Below are 19,786 nucleotides of genomic sequence, written 5' to 3' on the forward strand. Positions count from 1 at the left end.
GCAGGATGTGGTCCCCTTAAACTAACTGTGTATGGGTTTCAGGAATGATCCCCCAGTTCGGACGAAGCTGATTCATTATTTCAATACAGTTGGAGAGTCTCTATAATGCTGTTCAAGTTTAGGGGGAATACTAAATGGGCTGCGATGTGAATGGGTACTATAATTGAAGAAGGAGGCATTCTATGGTAGTCTAGTCAGCTGCGCAAAAGCACTGTGTTAGAGTGGCACAGCGCTTAATGCATCTATGCAGTGAGCAAGAGACCCAGTTTGGAATCCCAGCATTAATCCAAATTTTCAACTGATGCTTCAGATTGCATACAAACGTCATTGGGTTTTGAGACTTGAAAAGGTCTCTGGAACCATGGAGTTTCATTTAATTAAACCACCAATGCCTGGGTTTCAGCGAGGATACCCCATTTTGTTCAATTCCTGAGGTGCTATTCCAATATGGTTGGAGAGCCTCAGCAATGATGTTCAAGTTTAGGGGCAATACCATGTAGGCTGAGGTATGAATGGAAATCTGGAGTGAGGAGGGAGATGTGCTAGCATAATCTGTGCAAATGTGCAAAGCCACTATGCTAGAGTGATGTAGTAGTGCTTCAGCCTACTAAGCAGGAGACCTGACTTCAATTCCCAGCATTGGTAGAAATTTTCTTTTGTCACCTTTCATCATACATACATCACAGGTATAACAATATTATCAAAAGGAAAGTTGCCATTCACCATATAGTGGAGATGCCAAGTCACAAATAGGCCCAATGAAAAGACTGTAACAAATAAAGCTTTTGGACCAAAAGGCCTTCATCAAAAATGGACCACACACACACACACACACACACACACACACACACACACACACACACACACACACACATGCCTGCAGTTCAGGCAACTGTTGCCAGGGGCTTCAAAATTGGTGCTTCGTCATTGTAAAGAATTTTAAAAGACATTTGTTTCAAATATCTTATGAAGAGAGAATTTAGCTGAATGAAGTTACATAGGTGCAGCACAAACCACATTCCTTACAGAGATGCACAATACAAGAGAAGAAGGTAGTTAAACAGTGTATTAGCTTGATTAAACATTGATGAATTAAACTCATTCGAGGAAGACTTGCAATAAAACACTTGTCTCTTCTTCTGATTTTGTTCGTAACAGCACACTTGTATTCAGGTGTTAGAAAAACAGCAGTGACTACCATTCAGAAATGGATACTGTCAGTTTTTTGAAGTGGTTCAACGAATAGTTCTTACCATACCTTGGTTCAAAGTCAGTCAAAATAACATGCCATGTCAGTTATCATGCAAGTGTTACAGAGAAAATGCCAAGTATAAAACATCATGGAAGCGAATATTTTGCACTGGCTTAAAAACAATAATATTTCACATAGTATAGACCAGACTAGTGCTGAACACCTGCAGCTTGTTAATTTATATGTCACTTGGCAGAGCATGCATAGTTGACTTTCTTGCACATGAACGTGGTCACACAGTTTTGTATTTACCCACATATCACTGTCAGTATAATCCCATGGAATTACTTTGGGCAATACTTATAGGCTATTTGGGAGAATAAAGCGAAACATTCAAGACCACAGACACTGAATTACTTGTGGATGAAGCAATAAACAACATCTCCTCTTCAGCGTGGGCACACTGTGAGCAGCATGTTGAAATGCTTCAGGATAAAGACTGATAAGGAGATGAAGGGGGATGTAAGCCATTAACATATCATCATAAATTTACAATCAGAGGGTTTGGACACAGATTCAGATAGCGGTCGTGATGGTATTATGATGCAGACATTGAAACAAAGTAAAGTAGTAGTATTTATTAATTTTAAAAATTCGTGATTTAAAAAATGTGTTTGTCAACATACCAATTGCATGCATAGTATATGAGAACTTCATAGCCTTTACTGATTAGGAATTTGTATCATATGAAGTGTACAGACTATAATGTTCAAAATATTGCCCAAGGAGTAGTTAAGCATTTACCTGCATGTTGTACGCTCTATAAACTTGCGAGAATGCTGCTAGATAAATTCGTCAAAAGCTCTAGTGTTTCCACAGTAACCCCTGTCATTTTCAAGGTATGAATGTAAAAAGCCTTAAAATGTGTTAAATGACCTGTTGAGATATTGATGGTTTTTGATGTTATTGGTCAGCATTCCCTCGGGATACTGATCATTTTTATGATAGTCTTTTACATTAGGTTTTCCTGCCAGCAATTCTTTTTTACATGCAGTGATTACACTTAATTACAGTCAAACACACCCACACACATGCCTTAAACACATTTTTAAAAATTATATGGAGTAGAAGCAACTGTCAAGCAAATATAATGATTTCAGTTTGTTCTTGAACTTAATTTTGTTGTGTATTTCTATTTTCCTTATAATACTGTCTAAATCACAATAAATGACAATTACTGCAGGCAGTTTCAATGACCTCGTCATTAGACAACTGTCATTTTGAGAAAAATTGTACCTGACATCTTAAGAAAGCTGTGTCAGCTGTTCTCAATTTCAAGTGGCCTACAGCTGTGGAACAGTGGGCACTATGTCATCAAGACATGAAGTAAGATTTCTCTCATGATAATTGATCAAAAGCGTTTTCAAAATTTATTATTCTCCTCATAGATTGGAACATATCATATGATGTACCATAGGCAAATGAAACTGACGACGACTACACTGCAATCAACTGAATGAACAATAAAGTAGTTTTGGCTGCCTGATCTACAAGGACAACATCGAACTTTTATGAGTGTCATTTTGCCTGTGATAATATAGGAACGTGTGATTGTGTGGTTTTTTATTTACAATGAGGAGTGACATTTTAAGAATGATTAGCAGTTGCAGAATGACACAAGAAGCAATTTTAAATTTTGTGATAAAAGTAGAAATACTCAATAAAACAAAATTATTTGAAAAACGAGTTGTAATATTAGGGTGTATACATGAACAAGGAAAAAAAATTCCCGGATTTCCCGGTTGAAAATACTCTTTTCCGAGTTAAGTGACAGTATACTTTTCCTCGGCACTGTAAAACTTATCAATCCGTAGAATGTTTATGGTTTTCTACACAGACATAGAATTTGCCGGCACTTTAGAAAACGAAACCCAGGGGGGAAATAAACACGTTTTGGAACGATCTTTGATGTTCAGCAACATGTATGCTGCATTTTTTTGTGTTACGGAGTTACAAATTCTAATTCCACGAAACACTGCATGTTACTTTCCGAAGCAATGAAATTGAGATTGCGATGCACTTTTGTGAGCCAGTCATAGCTCATGTCACATGATCTCGCCAGCTGATGACAGCTTAGCACACGTGATGTAGTTAACCAATAGCAAGATCACTCTTAAGTAGCGCAAACACACAAAAAAGAAAAGTTAATGGTGTAAATTAATAGACATAGTGTTGCTACAAGAAAAACAAAGCTTTCACAAATAATATTTGTCTTGAAGATTAATAAGCTGCAAGAGAAGCTAAGCTTCCACATATGATACTGATCTTTTTGCGCGTGTTACACTTCAAGAAACATCACACAATGCGCAGTAAAATTTCTAATAACGACGTAAATGTCTCATCTTCTGGGCTCGAAATTCTTCTAGATGGTTGTCCCCAAAGAGTTGGTTTTGAATGAGAGTCTAACGCCCTGTGATCTAAGAAATTCATCGTACATTCTTGCACATAGTTCATCTTGCGTAAAAGGAAATTTACTTTGAAAGTAACACTTTTAAAACCATCATTCCCAATATTTTCCCATGACCTGCTAGAAATTGGTTAGTTACAGCAGTTGCCAGAGAGCACCAGATAGCAGGCGTCACTGCACCTGTGCAGCTACGTTGATGCAAGAAGCCCACATGTTCGTAAGTGTAAAACATTAAAAGATCTTGCATTATGTCATAAAAGAAACAAGACATTAAAGGATACTTCAAGAGCATCGGAATTTCATGAACCATACTAAAATGCATAATTCGACTTAAAGTGTACAATCCTATGTCCAGATTCGGATGTAAATTTTCTTGAGTACCAGTACTCTATTATCTCATGTTTGGTTCATTATTATGGCATAATGCCATACGAGCTAGAAGGTGGAAAATGTGCACTTGAAATGCAGCGAACAGTTGAAACTAGCCAACAGTGCGGAATTAAACGCTTCGTTTCAAATAAATTGACTGCATCAGCGCAAAAGAGGGGGGGGGGGGGGGGGGGTCATGGTCAGCTGGAATACTGAACTAAGTCAGGCAGGGTTCAGTATTGGTTTTAAACTGAGTCTAGTTGGTAGGGCTGGTGGTGAAAAAGTGTTTGGTAGGCTTGATGGTGAAACAGTATTCCACAGTAGGAGCAAGAGAAGGAGAGAAGGTCTTTAAGAAGTCTAGCATGACTGAATTTTGGAATGGAACAAACAGTAAGGTTTCTGTAAAGGACTGATACTGTAGTGATTCAAGAATTTCTGTGTAAATTCTAGAACCATTCAGCCTTCTACCATCTCAAACACACGATATTCTAGATACAAGTGTGAGATGGTAAAATCCTACCTACTGCACGTCACATGTCTGTGTGTGCAGGTTTAAAATCAGTTGCAGTAAGATGGTAGACGCGGGGGTCGAACAGCACCGACAAGTACCTGTCGGACAATCCATTCGGTGTGTAAGTGCATGTGTAAGGAAGAACCATGGACTTTATAAGCAACTCTGTGTGTACTGTCTCACTGACTATTGTTATGTGAAACAAGAACAACTGAAAAAAGTTCTCTTATAGACTCTTAATCCAGCCTTGGTAGAGGCAAGACCTATTTTATGATTCATGTGAAGTAGAGTCATGGTTATTAAGCCAGATCTTTTATAAATGTAATTAAATTTGTTTTTGGTGTTGTACAGAGCGAGTGACTTATTGGAAGTCATATATGTATGTGGAAAGTAAGAATTTTATTCTGTATGGAGTTCAAATATGCCGTTGGTTAATGAAATGTAAAGTTTGCATTACTACTTATTTCACAAGTAGAGAGAGAGGTTTAAATATTCCCATACCTAGCATCATTCTATGGAAACGAAGTCAAGAGAGTTTCCCAGCAGCCAGCTAGAAAACAAAGAAGATCCACTACAAATCTCAAGTAAGTCACCTCATATAAATGAAGTGGGAAGCTTGTACATCTACTTCACACTTTCAATCACCATCAAAAACATTACAACATGGCGACCTGTGTGAAAGGACCCGAGAAAATGGGAATTTTAAGTCAAAAACTAGAAAATAAGTTGTTACGTATTGCCCTAGCAACCAAACATAACATGACAAGGGATTTACTCTGAGACATTGGAATATGTTCAAGTATCCAATGAAGCCAAATTTGAATGAAAAATGGTGAAAGACATGGAAAATTCACAACTATAAAACAGCAAGGAAGATGTCAACACATTTGTCTAAGAAGAAATATGCGTAGAAACTTCACCCAAGAAGATCCAGTGTGGTGAGTATACAGCTCTCACACACATCATGGGGACACAGACAAGGAAACCAACCTACATCCAAAGCCGCCGACGCCAGGTGCTGTTCACCGGTGCTGACCTGCCTCTACATCTGCTCACCTATGCAACGAGACTTCTACGCTGGGTGAGCGTGAAACTAAACTTCATTACTTAAGTGCAAAGTGGTACATACTGTTGAGTGAACTTTTATTGTGTAATTATAGTATTTAAAGTTAGTTTTAAATGCTTACTAGGGTTAAAGCATATAAAAGCATGGACAATATACAACAAATTGAGGACACTCAAGAACCAGCTATGGCTGTGAAAGTGAGCAAAGAAGTGCTAGACTGGGTTGAGTTGACAAATTTAATTAAAGTTCAGAGTCTGCAATCAAATGCTCAGAATGAGATTCTATGGAAATAATTATGCTTGGTAAATTCTCAATTAAGTACCCAGAGTGAAACTTTAAATGTCCAGAGTTTTAAGTAAAACACGTTAGATTCATAATTAAATACCCAGACTGAAACTCTTAACAGTCAAGTGACAAATCTAGGTTTGCTAAATGCCAAAATCGACTCACAAAGCAAAGAATTTGGTAATCTATGGGACTGCATGGGTGCACCTGAATTTGATGCGTTAAATACACTCCTGGAAATGGAAAAAAGAACACATTGACACCGGTGTGTCAGACCCACCATACTTGCTCCGGACACTGCGAGAGGGCTGTACAAGCAATAATCACACGCACGGCACAGCGGACACACCAGGAACCGCGGTGTTGGCCGTCGAATGGCGCTAGCTGCACAGCATTTGTGCACCGCCGCCGTCAGTGTCAGCCAGTTTGCTGTGGCATACGGAGCTCCATCGCAGTCTTTAACACTGGTAGCATGCCGCGACAGCGTGGACGTGAACCGTATGTGCAGTTGACGGACTTTGAGCGAGGGCGTATAGTGGGCATGCGGGAGGCCGGGTGGACGTACCGCCGAATTGCTCAACACCTGGGGCGTGAGGTCTCCACAGTACATCGATGTTGTCGCTAGTGGTCGGCGGAAGGTGCACGTGCCCGTCGACCTGGGACCGGACCGCAGCGACGCACGGATGCACGCCAAGACCGTAGGATCCTACGCAGTTCCGTAGGGGACCGCACCGCCACTTCCCAGCAAATTAGGGACACTGTTGCTCCTGGGGTATCGGCGAGGACCATTCGCAACCGTCTCCGTGAAGCTGGGCTACGGTCCCGCACACCGTTAGGCCGTCTTCCGCTCACGCCCCAACATCGTGCAGCCCGCCTCCAGTGGTGTCGCGACAGGCGTGAATGGAGGGACGAATGGAGACGTGTCGTCTTCAGCGATGAGAGTCGCTTCTGCCTTGGTGCCAATGATAGTCGTATGCGTGTTTGGCGCCGTGCAGGTGAGCGCCACAATCAGGACTGCATACGACCGAGGCACACAGGGCCAACACCCGGCATCATGGTGTGGGGAGCAATCTCCTACACTGGCCGTACACCACTGGTGATCGTCGAGGGGACACTGAATAGTGCACGGTACATCCAAACCGTCATCGAACCCATCGTTCTACCATTCCTAGACCGGCAAGGGAACTTGCTGTTCCAACAGGACAATGCACGTCCGCATGTATCCCGTGCCACCCAACGTGCTCTAGAAGGTGTAAGTCAACTACCCTGGCCAGCAAGATCTCCGGATCTGTCCCCCATTGAGCATGTTTGGGACTGGATGAAGCGTCGTCTCAGGCGGTCTGCACGTCCAGCACGAACGCTGGTCCAACTGAGGCGCCAGGTGGAAATGGCATGGCAAGCCGTTCCACAGGACTACATCCAGCATCTCTACGATCGTCTCCATGGGAGAATAGCAGCCTGCATTGCTGCGAAAGGTGGATATACACTGTACTAGTGCCGACATTGTGCATGCTCTGTTGCCTGTGTCTATGTGCCTGTGGTTCTGTCAGTGTGATCATGTGATGTATCTAACCCCAGGAATGTGTCAATAAAGTTTCCCCTTCCTGGGACAATGAATTCACAGTGTTCTTATTTCAATTTCCAGGAGTGTAGTAGAGTAGAGAATTTAAAAGTAGATTTAAAGAATGAATCAACTAATTGCTTGACCATTCATGTAAATCAAATGTTTACTGATCTTAGTCTGAAACAGAATGACAATTTCCAAGATTTATCAGAAAGGTTAGAATTTAACATTGAGAACAGAAGTAATAATGTGGAATCTGAACTTAATGTAAAGTTAGGATCCTTTGAAAATGTGTGCGATGTTAAGTTTAAAGCTGTAAAGTAGGGATTGAATACTTTGAAAGCGAGTGTAGATAATAATAATGAATTAATACTGATTATTCAATTGCAAATTACAGGTGTCTGTAAATGAGTAGATAATGTAGAAAGAAATTTCAAGAGAAGATAGTGAACTCTGATATCATAAATGTAAGTAGTTTGGAGGAACAAGTTGAAGAAATTATAGATCAAAAAGTTATTGAGAGCATAACCTCCAGAAACGTATCGCCTATTCTGTCTCGCGAACTTAGTGATACCATGAAGGGTATAGATGACTTGTGGAGAGAATTCAAGCTTATTCAAGACAAAGTAGATAAAAGGGTAACTTCACCTAATGTGGTATTAACTAGTGAAGCTGTGACTGATTTACAATGGGGAGCTAATTCATGGTTATCTAGACAATTCTCTAAATTTAAGCCAGGTAGAGATGTGCATGCAATCCATTCCTTAAATAGGTTTAACCGAGCATTACCAAAAAATTGGGAAGATTCTAAGAAGATCGAATTTGCTATGGGGTACCTTCTAGGGGAAGCCTCAGAATGGGGTACAGTAAATATTGAGAATTTTTCCTCTTGGGGAGGACTTTCAAAAGAAATTTAAAGAAAATTACTGGTCTGCCAGTGCACAAGAAAAGTTAATATCAGATCCCTGGGACCCGGGTGGAGTCATCTATCCCCCAGGGACATTAACATTCTGAGTTAATGGATGGAGTGACAACTGTCAGATCCCAAGTTGTTTTTAGTGTTTTTTTCCAAATAGTTTCTTGCACCAAATTCCTTTAAAATCTTAAACTATTCTGTCATCAATCCCCCAGGGACGTTAACATTCTGAGTTAATGGGCGGAGTGATGACCGTTGGTTCCCAAGTTGTTTTCTGTGTTTCTTCCAAAATAGTATTCTTGCACTGAGTTCCTTTAAAGTCTAAAACTATCCTATAATCTTATTGCTTAGAAAACTGAATATGACTATAAAATAGAGAACAACTTAAAAAAATCACTGAAAAGAAGTGATATCTAGACAAAATAAACTAAATAGAGTATTATATTTGTGGAAAATATAATGAGATGTGACTAGCCAAACTATTGTTATACCGTAGTGTACAGCTTTTCTATTTTGCATAGAGTATTTTATACCTTTAATGAGAAGTGATATAGATGGGAGGGTTTGTATAAATTTTGAAAGGCGTGGGTATTGTAGATTAAGCATGATTTACAAGAACAGATAAATCATGCCTAACACAAAACACACAGCACACCTTTCAAACAACCCTCACAAACAAGTGTGCCTGATTCTTCATCATTTGCCATTTCCCATAGGGTTGCTAGCATTTCTTTTGGGGACCTCGACAGTGAAGGTAAGACAAGTCCGTTCTGTAGGAGACAATTTAACACCAAACCTCCTCCACCATCTCACTCAAGTACCTGAGAAGTAGGAATCAAAAAATGTTCAAATGTGTGTGAAATCTTATGGGACTTAGCTGCTAAGGTCATCAGTACCTAAGCTTACACACTACTTAACCTAAATTATCCTAAGGACAAACACACACACCCATGCCTGTTGGAGGACTCGAACCTCCGCCGGGACCAGCCGCACAGTCCATGACTGCAGCGCCTTAGACCGCTCGGCTAATCCCACGCGACAGGTAGGAATCCTGGGGAAGGGGGGTGGGAAGGGTTTCCTGTCTTTGGGGCTATCTTCTTCCTCTTCTTCAATCCTAGCATCCACATCTATTTTTTCCTTACTTACTTATCATTTGAGGACCCATCAATTTTTTCCCTCTTTCCATATTCATAAACTTCTTTCGCTGAAGTTCTTCCTTATTTCGGTAGTTTCTAATAACCTACATCTTATATTTAGATAACAAGGCCGAAGAATCAGACTACATGAACACACATCTGCATATACACAAGTATACACTTAGACAAAAACATACAATTACAGAAAAGAAAGCCTGTCACAATGTGAGAACCGCCAAGTGTTGTAGTGAAAAATATGAGTACATTTAGAAATACGCACACATTTATAGGAAGTTATGATGGTTCTACATCGAATATGCATAAGAAAAGCTGTATATAAACTAAGAAAGAGACAAGTGCAAAGACAGAAAATGAAAGCAGGAGAGAAGGTTAATCATGATGATCAATAAGAAATGTCCGTATAATAAATACTGTAATGAATTGAAGGATAGTGAGACATGAATAGTATATGTTGACATAGTATCTATTGAAAGTATAGAAGTTGATAAGTAGAGGAGGACTCTGGGGAGTAAATGATGTATTAAAGAATAAATGTGAAGCTTAAGACAGATTTACATCTTTACCAGAAAATACTTAATTATGTTATCCATAGAAATGTATACTAGGGTAATGAACGGTGAGGCCTACTCAGAAATGATAAGGGGGGTGTACCCAGAATTCACTAAGGGCAGGCGTACCTACGTGGAGGTAGGATGACCTGTGGCCTAAAAAATAGAGATGTTTTATTAGGGGCATACCTACCAGAATGGAAAGAGGAAGTGCTTTCATAAGGTCAACCCACAAGTAAGGAATAGGTGCTGATCCTAGGAGAAGGGGTCAGTATCGTGACAAAGGCACAGATTTTATAGGAATTATTCTGGAAAGTATAAATTCTATGAACAACTAGCGTTATTATGTTCTGTAGAAATAAATGAGTGTCAAAAGAACACTTTTGTTTTGTGAAGAGTTCCTCCAAGTTACAACTAATGAAAATAGTACATTCTAGAAAAAAGGTAGTACAAAAAGATAAGAATAGCAAATAGATTACTCATGTGTCATAAACACCTGAAGTTTTTTATTGAAAAAGAAAATAAAGAAAAGAAGTCCTCATAATTCCTAAATATTAATAAAGCTGACTAAAACCTCAAGTGTATGCTCATGTCAAATGAAAAATTGTTCAAGAAAGGACAAATAATTGTTACTGAAAGAAGAGATATGTATATAAACATATGTAAAAAATGTATATTGTTAAGATATGAAATGTTATTATAAGTGATATTACTTGCATAATGATTATGTATAAAATATCATGTGTTAGGTCTGGGGGGGATATGTAGCGATTCGAGAATTTCTGTGTAAATTCTAGAACCACTCAGCCTTCTACCATCTCAAACACACAATATTCTAGATACGAGTGTGGGATGGTAAAATCCTGCCTCCTCCGCGTCACATGTCTGTGTGTGCAGGTTTAAAATCAGTCGCGGGAAGAAGGTAGACGCAGCAGTTGAACAGTACCAACAAGTATCTTTAGGACACTCTATAGATGTGTTAGTGCATGTGTAAGGAAGAACCACGGAGTTTATATGCAACTCTGTGTGTATTGTGTCACTGACTATTGTTATGTGAAACAAGAACAATTGAAAAAAGTACTCTTATAGGCTCTTAATCCAGCCTAGGTAGAGGCAAGACCTATTTTATGATTCATGTGAAGTAGAGTCATGGTTATTAAGCCAGCTCTATCATAAATGTAATTAAATTTGTTTCTGGTGTTGTACAGAGCAAGTGACTTACTGGAAGTCATACATGTATGTGGAAAGTAAGAATTTTATTCTGTATGGAGTTCAAATATGCCGTTGGTTAACGAAATGTAAAGTTCACATTACTACTTATTTCACAAGTAGAGAGAGAGGCTTAAATATTCCCGTACCTGGCATCACTTTATGGAGATGAAGTCAAGAGAGTTTTCCAGCATCCAGCAAAGAAGATCGGCTGTGAATTTCAAGTAAGTTACCTCATATAAAAAAAGTGGGAAGTTTGTATGTCTACTTCACACTTTAAATCACCATCAAAAATGTGAGAATACTTCTACGGGACTGCGGCTTTTAGTGGAAAGATCATGACTGTGTCTTGGATCTGTTTAATTTCAAGATTCTGTATAGTGTTGGATGGGATTTCTGAGGGTGTAGTAAATGTAGTAGATCTGTGAGACAGAGGTTTTCAGCTATGAGGAAATGTGCAGTGGGTTTTGGAGGCCATGGATAATGGTAGTCCAAGGTGGGAATAGGAAATTAATAGGTTGGAGAGCTTTTTGAGGAGGCACTGTGCACACTACTCTAGTTCATAGAGAGCAAGAATTTCAATCTTGGAGATGGGATGCAGGAATTTGGGATTGAAGAGCAGAAGAATTTTATGGACGGAGAGGAGATACTGCAACGAGGTCTGCACATGATTTATACAGATTTTCAGGACTCTGTTTGTGAGGACTAGGCACTGACAGAATTTGAACAGATAGAGGTCATTTTGGAACTAGAGGTTGCAACCAGAGATGGTTAATTTGATTGTCAAGACATTTGGGGAAATCCGTAAGCTAGGCAACTAAGTAGGAACAGTATGTAGGACTAAGCTATGGCTAGAGATAGAGAAACTTTTCAGTATTGGCGCAGATGGAAGGAGCAAGGATCCATAATAGAGGGTGAAAAATGAACAAAAATAATTGGGGGAAAATCCAAAAAAGGACAGAGCTCATGAGGCATTCCTAGACCTTCAAATTGATTACACTTCTTCCCTCATGGTCACAAATTTTTGATTGTTACTGCCCGTGCCTTCATGCACCACATGAATTTTTAAACCCCACACATATCCCCACCCCCCCCCCCCCCCTCCCTCTCCATTGGCGGCACTAAGTGTTGGCGACATCAGCGACTGCTGATGGCCTCGCGCCTTTGGGGGTCTCACAAAAAGCTGTTGGAACTGTTAAAATTTTAGCTACTTAGTTGTCTTCCCGTACTGATGTAGTAATATTTAACTAGGCTCATCTGGCAACATTATGACAGGTAAGGCCCATTACAAGATGCATCCAAAGTGTACACCTATACAGCAGCACACCAAGTGTACATGTTTGGGACTGCAGACTGGTTCTGGTAGGCCTATTACATTACACAATTCACGCAGGATATACCTGTCATGAATCAGCATTTGAAAAATTGATCAGTATTATAAAATACTTAGCTTCACACAATCTGGCATTTAGAAAGCATTGAGAATCCATCAACCTAAATGACAGCAGAAACATTGGAAATTTTATAGACCTATTTAAATTGTTAATATAATAGAGGGAAACATTCCACATGGGAAAAATTATATATAAAAACAAAGATGAGGTGACTTACCGAACGAAAGCGCTGGCAGGTCGATAGACACACAAACAAACACAAACATACACACAAAATTCTAGCTTTCGCAACCAACGGTTGCCTCATCAGGAAAGAGGGAAGGAGAGGGAAAGATGAAAGGATGTGGGTTTTAAGGGAGAGGGTAAGGAGTCATTCCAATCCCGGGAGCGGAAAGACTTACCTTAGGGGGAAAAAAGGACAGGTATACACTCGCACACACACACATATCCATCCACACATACAGACACAAGCAGACATATTTAAAGACCATATTTAAAGACCATATGTCTGCTTGTGTCTGTATGTGTGGATGGATATGTGTGTGTGTGCGAGTGTATACCTGTCCTTTTTTCCCCCTAAGGTAAGTCTTTCCGCTCCCGGGATTGGAATGACTCCTTACCCTCTCCCTTAAAACCCACATCCTTTCATCTTTCCCTCTCCTTCCCTCTTTCCTGATGAGGCAACCGTTGGTTGCGAAAGCTAGAATTTTGTGTGTATGTTTGTGTTTGTTTGTGTGTCTATCGACCTGCCAGCACTTTCGTTCGGTAAGTCACCTCATCTTTGTTTTTATATATAATATTTAAATTGTTATCCAAATATGATCGAACAGTAAAAGAGCACTTCCAACATATTAACAAAAATCATATTTGTCAGCATTATCTGAGCCATGACACACAAAATGAATTAATTAAATTAATGTCCAAATCTGTTATCAACAAAATTATAAACAGAGTCAAACAAGCAAAATATTATGCCTTCATGCTCGATTGTACCAGGGATTCGAGCCATAGGGAACAAATGTCAATAATAATACGATTTTGCAGTTTCTCAACTGGAGAAATAGAGGGACATTTCATTGGGTTTATTGCCATCAAAGAAACAATGGGAGGGTATTTAACAAATGGCATTGTAAAGGAACTAGAACATAATGGTCTAGATTTGCAAAACTGCCAAAGGATGGGGATATGATAAAGGTACCAGTATGGTTGGCATTAAAAGAGATCAAAAACTGTCAAGGACAGGGATATGATAATGGTGCCAATATGGTTGGCAATAATACAGGTGCTAAAACAAGAATAGTCAATATTTATCCACGAGCTTTGTTCATGCCATGCGGATGCTACTGTTGGAATTTGCTTTTACCAGGTGCTACTAGCTCTTCTACAAACGCTAAAACATTTTTTGGCTTGATCAATAAAGTTTAAGTGCTTTTTAAAAAATCAAGCAGGTGTTGGGATCTTATAAAAACTAAACTGCAGTTGACATTGAAACCAGTGTCTGAAACACGATGGGAAAGTAGAATCGGAGCTGTAAAAGCAATATTTTTGCGATTTTATGATGTCATTGACAGTTTGAGTGACCTGAAAAATAGAACTGATGATTCCAAAACTCTTAGCAACTTTGAAGCAGTCTTGAAGGAAATGTTAGCTTTTGAGTTTATTGTTGCAAGACATGTGTGGTATGAGATTTTACTATGTGCCAACAATGTAAGCAAACTATGGCAATGCCAGTGATACCTTACACCCATTTCGTGTGTGGATTCAAGAAGTTTGTGCAGAAGCTCAATTGTTTGTAGAAAAAAAGTAGTTATGAAATTGAGTCTCAGTTAAAAAAAAAACAAGAGCACAGAAAAAATTAATATTCAGTTATGAACAATTTTATGAACCTATACAATCTGCTGAAATGAAGTACAGAGATAACTTTTTTAACATAATGATAGACACTACAATATTCGACACCGAACATTGATTCAAAGCACTCAATGAATATTTTGAACAATTTGGTTTTATTTACGATACGAATTATTTGAAATCTTTATCTGAGGACGAACTTCGCAAACATTGTAATGATTTAGGCACAATATTCAAGAAGGCAAAAATAGTGACATACAGCCTTCCAAATTTTATGAGGAACTCCAACTTTTAAAATACAAACTACAGGACTCAAGCAAAGACACAAAACAACTTAATCAGTACATATTAAAAAATAATTTGGAAAAAGTACATCCAAATCTTTACATAACAATCAGAATAATGCTCACAGTTCTGATCAGTACAATTTATGCTGAGAAAAGTTTCTCAAAGTTAAAATTGATTAAGAAATATTTAAGAAGCACAATGTGCCAACAAAGACTATCTGCATTGTCAGCACTATCAACTGAAACAGAAATAGTGATTGGTATTATCTATGACATAATCTTAAAAAAAATTCAGTGAGGCAAAAAGCCAGAAGTTTCAGTTATTTCAATGTGTGTTTAACATAATTTTTGTCATTGCAATAATCTTTTCACATTATGAGAATATTTTTTGTTATAATTATCATTATTGTATAATTCAACTCATTTAATTTAACATTTGCTTTCTCTCGCAAAACTGATTCATCACCAATGTTCAGTTTTTGCCTATCACCACCACTGCCCCCCCCCCCCTCCACTCTCTCTCTACCTGCCCCCCCTCTCTTCACATATAGCCCCCACCATCCAGAACATCCCATTGTTATCCTCTTTTTATCTATTTTGCTCTTTGTTCTTACTGTGTTTTCATGTCGATTTTAGTTCATTATTGTCTCGTACTACAGGCCCTACACCATCAGCTTTCACCTCTTTTCACCATACTTATAGTTGAGAAAATTTTCAAATGCTGCAACAATTTTGTGTTGTATCTATCTAAATCTCACATGGCTGCAGTAACAGCACAAAATTAGGAATATTTTATTGAGAGTGATTGAACTTGATGATGTTCTGTGACTAAGTGGATGTTCTGCAGGAGTGTAATTTGAAATTGGTTACCACTCAGGTGCATAAATAATTTGTTAACACATTAATAGCATCATTTTTTTAACGAGAAGTGAATCAAGAAAACTAATGAATATGGACAGAATTAGTGGCTATTTCTTGTCTTTAGGAGGTGAAATTTAAAGCGATGATATCAGGATAATGTGATCACTTTTATGAACATCTATCAGCAGCCCTAACCACTTCACATCCTGAATGTAAATAATGGCCTGCAATTATGTCTTAATACATCCATAGCAAAATGTAAAATAAACAATTTCTGGCAAATAAAACCAAAGTAATTTCAGAGATAAGCCATGACCATCACTTTCCTATCCCACACAGTTCTTTTGACTGCATTACGCAAAGAGAAAGAACTGTAGTTACAGTAGAACATGTAAACAAAATGGAGTGACAATCAGCTGATCTTCAATATGACACTATAGCACAGAGAAAGTGCTCATATATGTTTGAGGTTGCAGTCATCCTCTTCACTGCTGTAAGCACCAGAAGCTCTGAATGAGTTCTCTTTGAGACATAATCAGAAGGGATGTCAATAAACGGATATTTAAAAAAAAATGTGGAGAAGAGGAAATCTTCCATGGAAGCTCCTTGTGTGGAGATGTCTGGAAATTCTAAGTCACTTTCAAGAATAAAGAATACACCTATTGGTTAATGTCTACAAAATATGGTGTAGTTACATCTTCAGTAAAGTCAGCTTACCCTTCTATATCTACTCTGAAAGCAACTAAGATCCAAACAAATTGACAATTTATCATCTGGTCCATTAAAATTTGCTAACAGTTAATGAGGGCAACACAACAATAAATACCAACTCAGACAGTGGGGTCTATTATGAACTGTCATGTGCAACAGATAATACTAAATGCAGTATCCAAATAAAAAAAGGGAGTTTGACACTTCATAGTAGATAGAACTTGGCTGCCACTGCTACACTCAGAAACTGCCCACCAATGATGCCAAGTCATATCATGCTTCTCCGCAATGCTCTCAGCAATGTCTTCTTTGTCAATCTGGAGAATATCATTCCTCATTAGAGCATTTGGAGATGAAAATGTTAAAAAAAATCACTTATTTTCCCTATTTTCATCAAATACGGTCTTGTGGGAACATGTACTGGGGATATGCATTGTCGAGAACCAAAAAGTGTGTGTTGCACAGAGTGTGTAATTAAGGTAAAATGTGGTGTCCATTCTAGAGTCCCTTGTACATAATTAGCATACCAACAACTGCCACACAGTGCATTTACTGCCTTATGAAGTTTGTTGTCAACTATCAATCACAGTTCCAAAAGAACAGAAAGTGTCATAAACATAATACTAGAAAGAGAAATGAGCTATAATGCCCATCACTCAGTAGTGGTGTGGCACAAAAAGGGGTGAGGCATTCAGCTGCGAAAAACTTTGACCACCTTTAGAAATGTAAGAACATATGTAAAGAGAAATATCATAACCACTGATAGAGACATGTAATAGTACATACACTATACTAACTTTTAGAACTAATAACAGAATAAATAAATCTGACAAGTTAATAATTACCACATCAAAGGTTGATTCACATGCCCACTGCAGCCAAGCACATCCTGGAATATTACTCTCTTGCATGCCAGCAGGTGTACAGACAACTGCTGCCAAAAAAATTTATTAAGTCATTAAATTAAAAGCATCAATAAAGGATCATACAAATACCAAACTGTTAAGTCAATACTACTTACCAGGCCACCAGGGAGAATTTAGTGTTCTTCCCCATACAATACTTCCTTCTGTCCTGTAACATACCAACGTTAGGACTCAGTCATTCAGTTTTCTTCATTGAATAATGCATAATAGTAATATTTATTTATTTATGAGCTTTTATTGGATGGCCTGTGTGAATTTAATGAATTATTATCCAAACATGAGAATATTACGAAGTAAAACAGCACCAATCAGCTTTACATCATTAAATTGTTGGTGCAGTCTCCCTGGCTAGGTTACACTGGTATGAATCTACACAACTGAAAAATAAATGTATCCAAAGACTGTTCAGCAATGGTTATGAGCACCATTCCATCTTCACAATGAAAATTTTAATTGTCATATGCAGTGACAACTACAAGACTGTAACAACAGAAATTTAACAATGAAGAATTTTTATGTTAAAAGTCAAACAATGGAAAATCCAGGATGGAATGTAACAATATTATGAGAAAGAAAGTTGCTACTCACCATATAGTGGAGATACTGAGTCGCAGATAGGCACAACAAAAAAGAATGTCACAATTAAAGCTTTAGGCCATTGGCCTTCATCAACAATAGACACACACACACACACACACACACACACACACACACACACGACTGCAGTCTCAGGCAACTGGAACCACACTGTAAGCAGCAGCACCAGTGCGTGATGGGAGTGGTGACTGGGTGGGGATAAGGAGGAGGCTGGGCTGGGGAGGGGGAGGATAGTATGGTGGGTGGTGGACAGTGAAGTCAAATAAAATATACCAACCTTTTCCTCCACTGACTCTGCACAGTTCCTGTCCCTTTACCACATGATGCCCTGCTTGTCACTATTGATATCCTTCCTAAAAACCCAGAATCCTAAAGCTCTCACCTGGTTCAGATTCACAGATGACATCTTTGCTATCTGGATTGAATGTGAGGACAACCTCTGCACATTCCTCCAGAATCTCAACCACTTCTCCTCCATTTGCTTCACCTGGTCCTATTCAAGTCAACAAGTCGCCTTCCTAGATGTTGTCCTCCACCTCAAAGATGGCTAAGTCAGTACCTCCATCCATATAAAACCTACTAACCACCAGCAATACCTCCACTTCGACAGCTGCCATCCCTTCCACACCAAGAAGTCCCTTCCATACAGCCTAGCCTCCCATGGTTGTCACATCTGCAGTGATGAGCAGTCCCTCTTGAAATATGCCAAGGGTCTCACTGAAGCCTTCACTGACCGTAATTATCCTTCCAACCTTCCACAAAAACAAATCTCCTGTGCCTTCTCTTTCCAGTCTCCCGCCACCTCCCAAAGTCCCACAGTCTGGCCACAGAGGAGCATTTCCCTCATAACTCAGTACCACCCAGGACTGGAGCAACTGAATTACATTCTCCGTCACAGTTTCTAATACCTCTTGTCGTGCCCTGTAATGAGAAATGTCCTGGCCACTATCATTCCCAACCCTCCCACAGTGGTATTCTGCCATCCACCAAACCTACACAATATACTCGTTCATCCTTACACAACCCTGCTCCCAACTGCTTACTTTATGGCTCATACCCCTGTAATAGACCTAGATGCAAGACCTGTCTCATACATCCTGCCACCACCACCTATTCCAGTCCGGTCACTAACATCACCTATCCCTTCAAAGGTAGGGCTACCTGTGAAACCAGTCATGTGGTCTACAAGACAAGCTGCAAGCAATGTGCTGCATTCTATGTAGGCATGACAACCAGCAAGCTGTCTGACCACATGAATGGCCACAGACAAACTGTGGCCCAGAAACAAGTGGACCACCCTGTTGCTGAACACACTGCCAAACATGATATCCTTCATTTCAATGACTGCTTCACAGACTGTGCAATATGGCTCCTTCCCATCAACACCAGATTTTCTGAATTGTGCTGGTGGGAACTTTCCCCGCAATAAACCCTATTTTCCCATAACCCTCCTGGCCTCAACCTTCGTTAGTCACTGTCCGCACCCATCCAACCCCTTTCCTGTTCCCATTCCAGCACTATACAGCTGTCATTCCACCACCACACCCAGTCTTTTTATTTCTCTCCTTTTCCACTACTTATCTCCTTCCCCACTTCTCTCCTGTCCTCCATCTAACCTGCAGCACTTCACTGTCCGCCACCCTCACTATACTATCTCTCCCCCTCTCTGCCCCAGCCTCCTCCATATCACCACCCAGTCACCACTCCCATCATGCACTGGTGCTGCTGCATAATAACTGCTTCATTATGCAGGCTATTTTGATGCTTCCTGAGTAAACTTGTTTTCTCCATAACACAGAGCACCAGAGTTTTCTTCAACTACATTTGCAATTGATGAAAAAATCTAATAAATAATACTTTTCTTGGTTAATGTCT

This window comes from Schistocerca piceifrons, chromosome 4 (genome assembly GCF_021461385.2).
Source record: "Schistocerca piceifrons isolate TAMUIC-IGC-003096 chromosome 4, iqSchPice1.1, whole genome shotgun sequence".
Classification (NCBI taxonomy): Eukaryota; Metazoa; Arthropoda; class Insecta; order Orthoptera; family Acrididae; genus Schistocerca; species Schistocerca piceifrons.